Here is an 8,087-nt window from a genome sequence, read left to right as displayed (position 1 = left end):
ACTGGTTGGATCTCCTTGCAGTCCAAGGGACTCTCAAGAGTTTTCCAACACCACAGTTCAAAATCATCCATTCTTTGGTGCTCAGCCTTCTTCACAGTCCAACTCTCACATCCATACATAACCACTGGAAAAACCATAGCCTTGACTAGATGAACCTTTGTTGGCAAAGTAATGTCTCTGCTTTTCAATATGCTATCTGGGTTGGTCATAACTTTCCTTCCAAGGAGTAAGCGTCTTTTAATTTCATGGCTGCAGTCACCATCTGCAGTGATTTTGGAGCCCCCAAAAATAAAGTCTGACACTGTTTCCACTGTTTCCCCATCTATTTCGCATGAAGTGATGGGACCAGATGCCATGATCTTCGTTTTCTGAATGTTGAGCTTTAAGCCAACTTTTTCACTCTCCTCTTTCACTTTCATCAAGAGGCTTTTTAGTTCTTCTTCACTTTCTGCCATAAGGGTGGTGTCATCTGCATATCTGAGGTTATTGATATTTCTCCCGGCAATCTTGATTCCAGCTTGTGCTTCTTCCAGCCCAGTGTTTCTCATGATGTACTCTGCATATAAGTTAAATAAGCAGGGTGACAATATACAGCCTTGACGTACTCCTTTTCCTATTTGGAACCAGTCTGTTGTTCCATGTCCAGTTCTAACTGTTGCTTCCTGACCTGCGTACAGGTTTCTCAAGAGGCAGGTCAGGTGGTCTGGTATTCCCATCTCTTTCAGAATTTCCCACAGTTTATTGTGATCCACACAGTCAAAGGCTTTGGCATAGTCAATAAAGCAGAAATAGATGTTTTTCTGGAACTCTCTTGCTTTTTCGATGATCCAGCGGATGTTGGCCTTTTCTAAAACCAGCTTGAACATCTGGAAGTTCATGGTTCACGTATTGCTGAAGCCTGACTTGGAGAATTTTGAGCATTACTTTACTAGCGTGTGAGATGAGTGCAATTGTGCGGTAGTTTGAGCATTCTTTGGGATTGGAATGAAAACTGACCTTTTCCAGTCCTGTGGCCACTGCTGAGTTTTCCAAATTTGCTGGCATATTGAGTGCAGCACTTTCACAGCATCATCTTTCAGGATTTGAAATAGTTCCACTGGAATTCCATCACCTCCCCTAGCTTTGTTCGTAGTGATGCTTTCTAAGGCCCACTTGACTTCACATTCCAGGATGTCTGGCTCTAGGTCAGTGATCACACCATCGTGATTATCTTGGTCGTGAAGATCTTTTTTGTATAGTTCTTCTGTGTATTCTTGCCACCTCTTCTTAATATCTTCTGCTTCTGTTAGGTCCATACCATTTCTGTCCTTTATTGAGCCCATCTTTGCATGAAATGTTCCCTTGGTATCTCTAATTTTCTTTAAGAGATCTCTAGTCTTTCCCATTCTGTTGTTTTCCTCTATTTCTTTGCATTGATTGCTGAAGAAGGCTTTCTTATCTCCTCTTGCTATTCTTTGGAACTCTGAATTCAGATGCTTATATCTTTCCTTTTCTCCTTTGCTTTTCGCTTTTCTTCTTTTCTCAGCTATTTGTAAGGCCTCCCCAGACAGCCATTTTGCTTTTTTGCATTTCTTTTTCTTGGGGATGGTCTTGATCCCTGTCTCCTGTACAATATCACGAACCTCATTCCATAGTTCATCAGGCACTCTATCTATCAGATCTAGGCCCTTAAATCTATTTCTCACTTCCACTGTATAATCTTAAGTGATTTAGTTTAGGTCATACCTGAATGGTCTAGTGGTTTTCCCTACTTTCTTCAATTTAAGTATGAATTTGGCAATAAGGAGTTCATGATCTGAGCCACAGTCAGCTCCCGGTCTTGTTTTTGCTGACTGTATAGAGCTTCTCCATCTTTGGCTGCAAAGAATATAATCAATCTGATTTCGGTGTTGACCATCTGGTGATGTCCATGTGTAGAGTCTTCTCTTGTGTTGTTGGAAGAGGGTGTTTGCTATGACCAGTGCATTCTCCTGGCAAAACTCTGTTAGCCTTTGCCCTGCTTCATTCCATATTCCAAGGCCAAATTTGCCTGTTACTCCAGGTGTTTCTTGACTTCCTACTTTTGCATTCCAGTCCCCTATAATGAAAAGGACATCTTTTTTGGGTGTCAGTTCTAAAAGGTCTTGTAGGTCTTCAGAGAACTGTTCAACTTCAGCTTCTTCAGTGTTACTGGTTGGGGCATAGACTTGGATTACTGTGATATTGAATGGTTTGCCTTGGAAACGAAGAGAGATCATTCTGTCATTTTTGAGATTGTATCCAAGTACTGCATTTCGGACTCTTTTGTTGACCATGATGGCTAGTCCATTTCTTCTAAGGGATTCCTGCCTGCAGTAGTAGATATAATGGTCATCTGAGTTAAATTCACCCATTCCAGTCCATTTCAGTTCGCTGATTCCTAGAATGTCGACATTCACTCTTGCCATCTCTTGTTTGACCACTTCCAATTTGCCTTGATTCATGGACCTGACATTCCAGGTTCCTATGCAATATTGCTCTTTACAGCATCAGACCTTGCTTCTATCACCAGTCACACCCACAGCTGGGTATTGTTTTTGCTTTGGCTCCATCCCTTCATTCTTTCTGGAGTTATATCTCCACTGATCTCCAGTAGCACATTGGGCACCTACTGACCTGGGGAGTTTCTCTTTCAGTATCCTATCATTTTGCCTTTTCATACTTTTTTTAAAAATATAAATTTATTTATTTTAATTGGAGGCTAATTACTTTACAATATTGTATTGGTTTTGCCATACATCAACATGAATCTGCCATGGGTATACACGTGTTCCCTCATTCAAGGTAAGGAGCAGCAGCTGCGCTTTACTGGAGCTGCCCTGAAGAGATACCCCACGTTCAAGGTAAGAGAAACCCAAGTAAGATGGTTGATGTTGCAAGAGGGCATCAGAGGGCAGACACACTGAAACCATAATCACAGAAAACTAGTCAGTCTAATCTGTTGGACCTCTCCACCATGACCTGCCTGTCTTGGGTGGCCCCACAGGGCATGGCGTAGTTTCACTGAGTTAGACAAGACTGTGGTCCTAGTGTGATTAGATTGACTAGTCTCTCAGCCCTCCTGCGCCCGTGCAGCCACCGCTCCTTGGACCTGGGGTAGCTCCTCCCGGCTGCCGCCCCTGACCTCGGACGCAGGGTAGCTCCGCTGGGCCGCTCCTGCGCCGTCGCAGCCTGGCACTCCCGGCCGCCGCCCCTGACCTCGGACGCAGGGTAGCTCCTCTCGGCCAGCTTCTGCGAGGTCCGTTGCAGCCGGTTCGCCACATCCTCATCAACAGTGGCTTTTTTTTTCTTGTCTGTTTGATACTAGTGTGTGACAGGTGTGAGGTGGTATCTTATTGTGGGTTTGTTTGTTTTTTTGAACTATATTGGTCTTCATCACTCCACGGGCTTTTCCCTAGTTGTGGCAAGTGGAGGCAACTCTCTAGTGGCAATGCAAGGGATGTTCATTGCTGTAACATATTTTGTTTTTTTTGGCCACAAGGCATGTGGGATCCTAGGTCCCTGACCAGTGATGAAACCCACAGCCTGTGCACTGAAAGGTGAATACTTAACCCCTGGACCACCAGGGGAGTCCCAAGAAATATTTCTTGGTAAAGCTTTACATGCTTTTATTCCCCTTCTCCAAGTTAACTTGGCCTTACTTCTTCTTTAAGTGGTCTCTGCCCATTTGTAATTTCTGCTGCCAGCCTTTGGCTGGTTCAGAGCTGTCAGTATTTCCTTTCCTGGGCTCCATGTCTTCATCTGCCTCATTCATATTCATGGGGGAAAATGATGGGGTGAGGGGGGATCAGCAAGAAGATCCATGTGCAGACTAGGTTAGGGAATGGAGCAGGGGAAGGGAACTCCCAAGAACTGAATCCAGTGGACTCTAGAGATGCACACTGTTGATTCTCCTTGAAAAAGACAGAAGAATAAACATTCAGAGAGAGGGGTACCTGGTTAGCTGACTATGTATCAGAACTGGATAAATTGCATTATTGATTTTTCAACCAAATAGCTCCATCCCCGACAAGTCTCCCTAGACTCAAAATTACCCTTTGGGCCATGGTTAATGAACTCTCTACAATCCGGGTCAGACTGGAGAATTTCATGATCTGAGGACCCTAATCTGCTTGTGGGCGCCTGGAGCCTCCTTCACCCTCGCTCCACTGGCCCCTCTCCAGCACCCCCATTGTATTTCTCACTGGTCCACAGCCAAGTCTGCCAAGTCTTCCAGCCTCAGAAGCCAGAGTTCCTTCCAGTGGGCCCCTTAACTACGTCTGTCTCTGGCTTTGATTTGCCCAGCAGCATATTGTCACCCCATCTGTCCTTTCCCATCTGAGCTGCTTTGATGGTGAGGCCAGAAGCAAAAATAGCAGGTGAACAGTTTTGTTTCCTCTTGGTTCATTTACAAAACACCTTCTACCCATGAGAGAGGGCCTGCCCTTCCTTCCTCTTTCTGCTGCAAATGTGGTTTCCCAGAGCTCATCTCTAGAAGATTCTTGGCTCATTCTGGTGCTGCAGTCTCTCTGGCACTCTTGCTAGAAGGTTCTGGATGCTCTAAAACACTTGCCTAGAGCTGTGTGCCTGCCTTCAATCTTTAGAATGGATCCTGTAAGTCTGAGCTCAAAAAACATGAGTGAGTAAACATTTAGTTACACTTCTCTTCATCTTCCCTGGTGGCTCAGAGGTTAAAGCGTCTGCCCGCAATCCAGGAGACCTGGGTTCCATCCCTGGGTCGGGAAGATCCCCTGGAGAAGGAAATGGCAACCCACTTCAGTATTCTTGCCTGGAGAATCCCATAGACAGAGGAGCCTGGTGGGCTACAGTCCACGGGGTCGCAAAGAGTCGGACACGACTGAGCGAATAGTCTCTAGTCTCATCTTCATGGGTTGTCCCCTCGCCTACTGTGCCTTGGGGAAAGCCTTGATTTGTCCTAAAACATTTGAAAATGCCCTTCCTACAGTCCACGATTTCAGCACCTCTCACTTTTACATAGCTGGGCTGTCATCTCCACTTTTTTTTTAATATAAATGTATTTATTTTATTTGGAGGCTAATTACTTTACAGTATTGTATTGGTTTTGCCATACATCAACATGAATCTGCCACAGGTGTACATGTGTTCCCCATCCTGAACCCCCCTCCCACCTCCCTCCTCATACCATCCCTCGGGGTCATCCCAGTACACCAGCCCCAAGCATCCCGTATCATACATTGAACCTGGACTGGCGATTCATTTCAAATATGATAATATACATGTTTCAATGCCATTCTCCCAAGTCATCCCACCCTCACCCTCTCCCACAGAGTCCAAAAGACTGTTCTATACACCTGTGTCTCTTTTGCTGTCTCGCATACAAGGTTATCGTTACCATCATTCTAAATTCCATATATATGCGTTAGTATACTGTATTGGTGTTTTTCTTTCTGGCTTACTTCACTCTGTATAATAGGCTCCAGTTTCATTCACCTCATTAGAACTGATTCAAATGCATTCTTCTGAATGGCTGAGTAATATTCCATTGTGTATATGTACCACTGCTTTCTTATCCATTCATCTGCTGATGGACATCTAGGTTGCTTCCATGTCCTGGCTATTGTAAACAGTGCTGTGATGAACATTGGGGTACACATGTCTCTTTCAATTCTGGTTTCCTCGGTGTGTATGCCCAGCAGTGGGATTGCTGGATCATAAAGCAGTTCTATTTCCAGTTTTTTAAGGAATCTCCACACTGTTCTCCATAGTTGCTGTACTAGTTTGCATTCCCACCAACAATGTAAGAGGGTTGTTTTTTCTCCACACCCTCTCCAGCATTTATTGCTTGTAGACTTTTGGATAGCAGCCATTCTGACCTGCATGAGATGGTACCTCATTGTGGTTTTGATTTGCATTTCTCTGATAATGAGTGATATTGAGCATCTTTTCATGTGTTTGTTAGCCATCTGTATGTCTTCTTTGGAGAAATGTCTGTTTAGGTCTTTGGCCCATTTTTTGATTGGGTCATTTATTTTTCTGGAACTGAGCTGCAGGAGTTGCTTGTATATTTTTGAGATTAATTCTTTGTCAGTTGCTTAATTTGCTATTATTTTCTCCCATTCTGAAGGCTGTCTTTTCACCTTGCTTATAGTTTCCTTTGTTGTGCAGAAGTTTTTAACTTTAATTAGGTCCCATATGTTTATTTTTCCTTTTATTTCCAATACTCTGGGAGGTGGGTCATAGAAGAAGGATCCTGCTGTGATTTATGTCAGAGAGTGTTTTGCCTATGTTGTCCTCTAGGAGTTTTGTAGTTTCTGGCCTTACATTTAGATCTTTAATCCATTTTTAGTTTATTTTTTGTGTATGGTGTTAGAAAGTGTTCTAGTTTCATTCTTTTACAAGTGGTTGGCCAGTTTTCCCAGCACCACTTGTTAAAGAGATTGTCTTTTCTCCATTGTATATTCTTGCCTCCTTTGTCAAAGATAAGGTGTCCATAGGTGCATGGATTTATATCTGGGCTTTCTATTTTGTTCCATGGATCTATATTTCTGTCTTTGTGCCAGTACCGTACTGTCTTGATCTGTCATCTCCACTTTGTCCACAGAGCCATCATTCAATCATTCTGTAGTGAAATTACTCAAGCAGCAGGACAGGAAGTCCTGAAAAATAGTCCCCTAAAAAGATACCCAGGTCCTAACTCCTGGAATCTGTGGATGTGACTCTATTTGGAAAAAAAGGATCTTTGCAGATGGGATTAAGTTCAAGGTCTTGATATACACACTGTCTTGGATTATCCAGGTGGGCCTTAAATGCCCATTCAAGTGTCCTTGTATGAGAGGTGGAGTTGGGGGGGATTCTGTGGATAGGAGGGCAAGAAGCGGTGTAACCACAGAGGCAGAGATTGGAGTGATGTGGCCACAAGTTGAGTCATGTCCAGAACCATCAGAGGCGGAAGGAACTGGTTCTCTTTGAGAGTCTGTGGAGGAGCGCAGCCTTGACGACACAGAGTTCTGGTCTCCAGAACTGCGGGAGGATAACTTCTCTGCTTTTTAAACCACTCAGTTTATGGTCATTTGTCAAGGCAGCCACAGGAAACCGGCAGAGTAGTGAAGGGCTCCATTGTTTTAACCTGCCCAGCTTAACCTCTTTTTAATGTTTAAAATGGGAAGGAGGGTGGGCGAGCGAGCAGCTGACTGTACAGGAACGCCATTCCACCCTCTGCTCAGCCAAGAGGAGTGACTGCAAACTGTCTCATACCCTGAACCCTAGTTCAGACAGTGCCCAAGCCAATCTACTTCCTGTGGGGTAAAAAATGGGTAAAAGAAATGTAGAAGTCTGTCTCGTGCAACAAAGACTCAATGTGATTTTCCTCCCTGAGTCATGTTCACGTTCTGTCTCCTGGTTGCCTCACGACTCACGTCTGAGCCAAGTGAGAGTGAGTGAGTGAGTGAAGTCGCTCAGTAGTGTCTGACTCTTTGCGACCCCATAGATGGTGGCTACCAGGCTCCTCTGTCCATGGGATTTTCCAGGCAAGAGTACCAGAGTGGATTGCCCTTTCCTTCTCCTGGTGATCTTCCCGATCCAGGGATTGAACCCGGGTCCCCCGCATTGCAGGCAGACGCTTTACCCTATGAGCCACCAGGGAACACTGCCTTAGTTTCCACACCCATCAGAGCTCTTCATTCAACAGCCTGGAACGTACTGGCTGGCACTCGATGAGCTAGATGATTGCCCTGGGTTTGTGACTAGAAATATGCCCAGAAGGTTAAAGCTATGAGGGTAAAGTCTCTGAGCAGGAGAAATCAGGGCCAGGACAGGCTCTGGACTGCATTGAGGTATTCTACCAAAACAGGAAACCCAGGGCCGCTGAGACATCTTTCCCTCTGAGGACAACACTGTGTACTTGCCCGGATGAAGCAGGAGTGAATAGCCAGTCTTGTGTGCAGCTATATAAATAAGCACTTCCGCATGCTAATTTCATTCTCACAATAGCCCTATGAAGTGGATACTGTTGTTTGCCTCATTTTTCAAAGGTTGAGACTCAAGCACAGAGAGGTTGTGGAACTCACCTAAGATCACATGGGAAAAGAGTGGCGCAATGGGGAAGTGAG

Source organism: Bos indicus, chromosome 1 (genome assembly GCF_029378745.1).
Source record: "Bos indicus isolate NIAB-ARS_2022 breed Sahiwal x Tharparkar chromosome 1, NIAB-ARS_B.indTharparkar_mat_pri_1.0, whole genome shotgun sequence".
Taxonomy (NCBI): domain Eukaryota; kingdom Metazoa; phylum Chordata; class Mammalia; order Artiodactyla; family Bovidae; genus Bos; species Bos indicus.
This window is presented reverse-complemented; position numbering follows the sequence as displayed.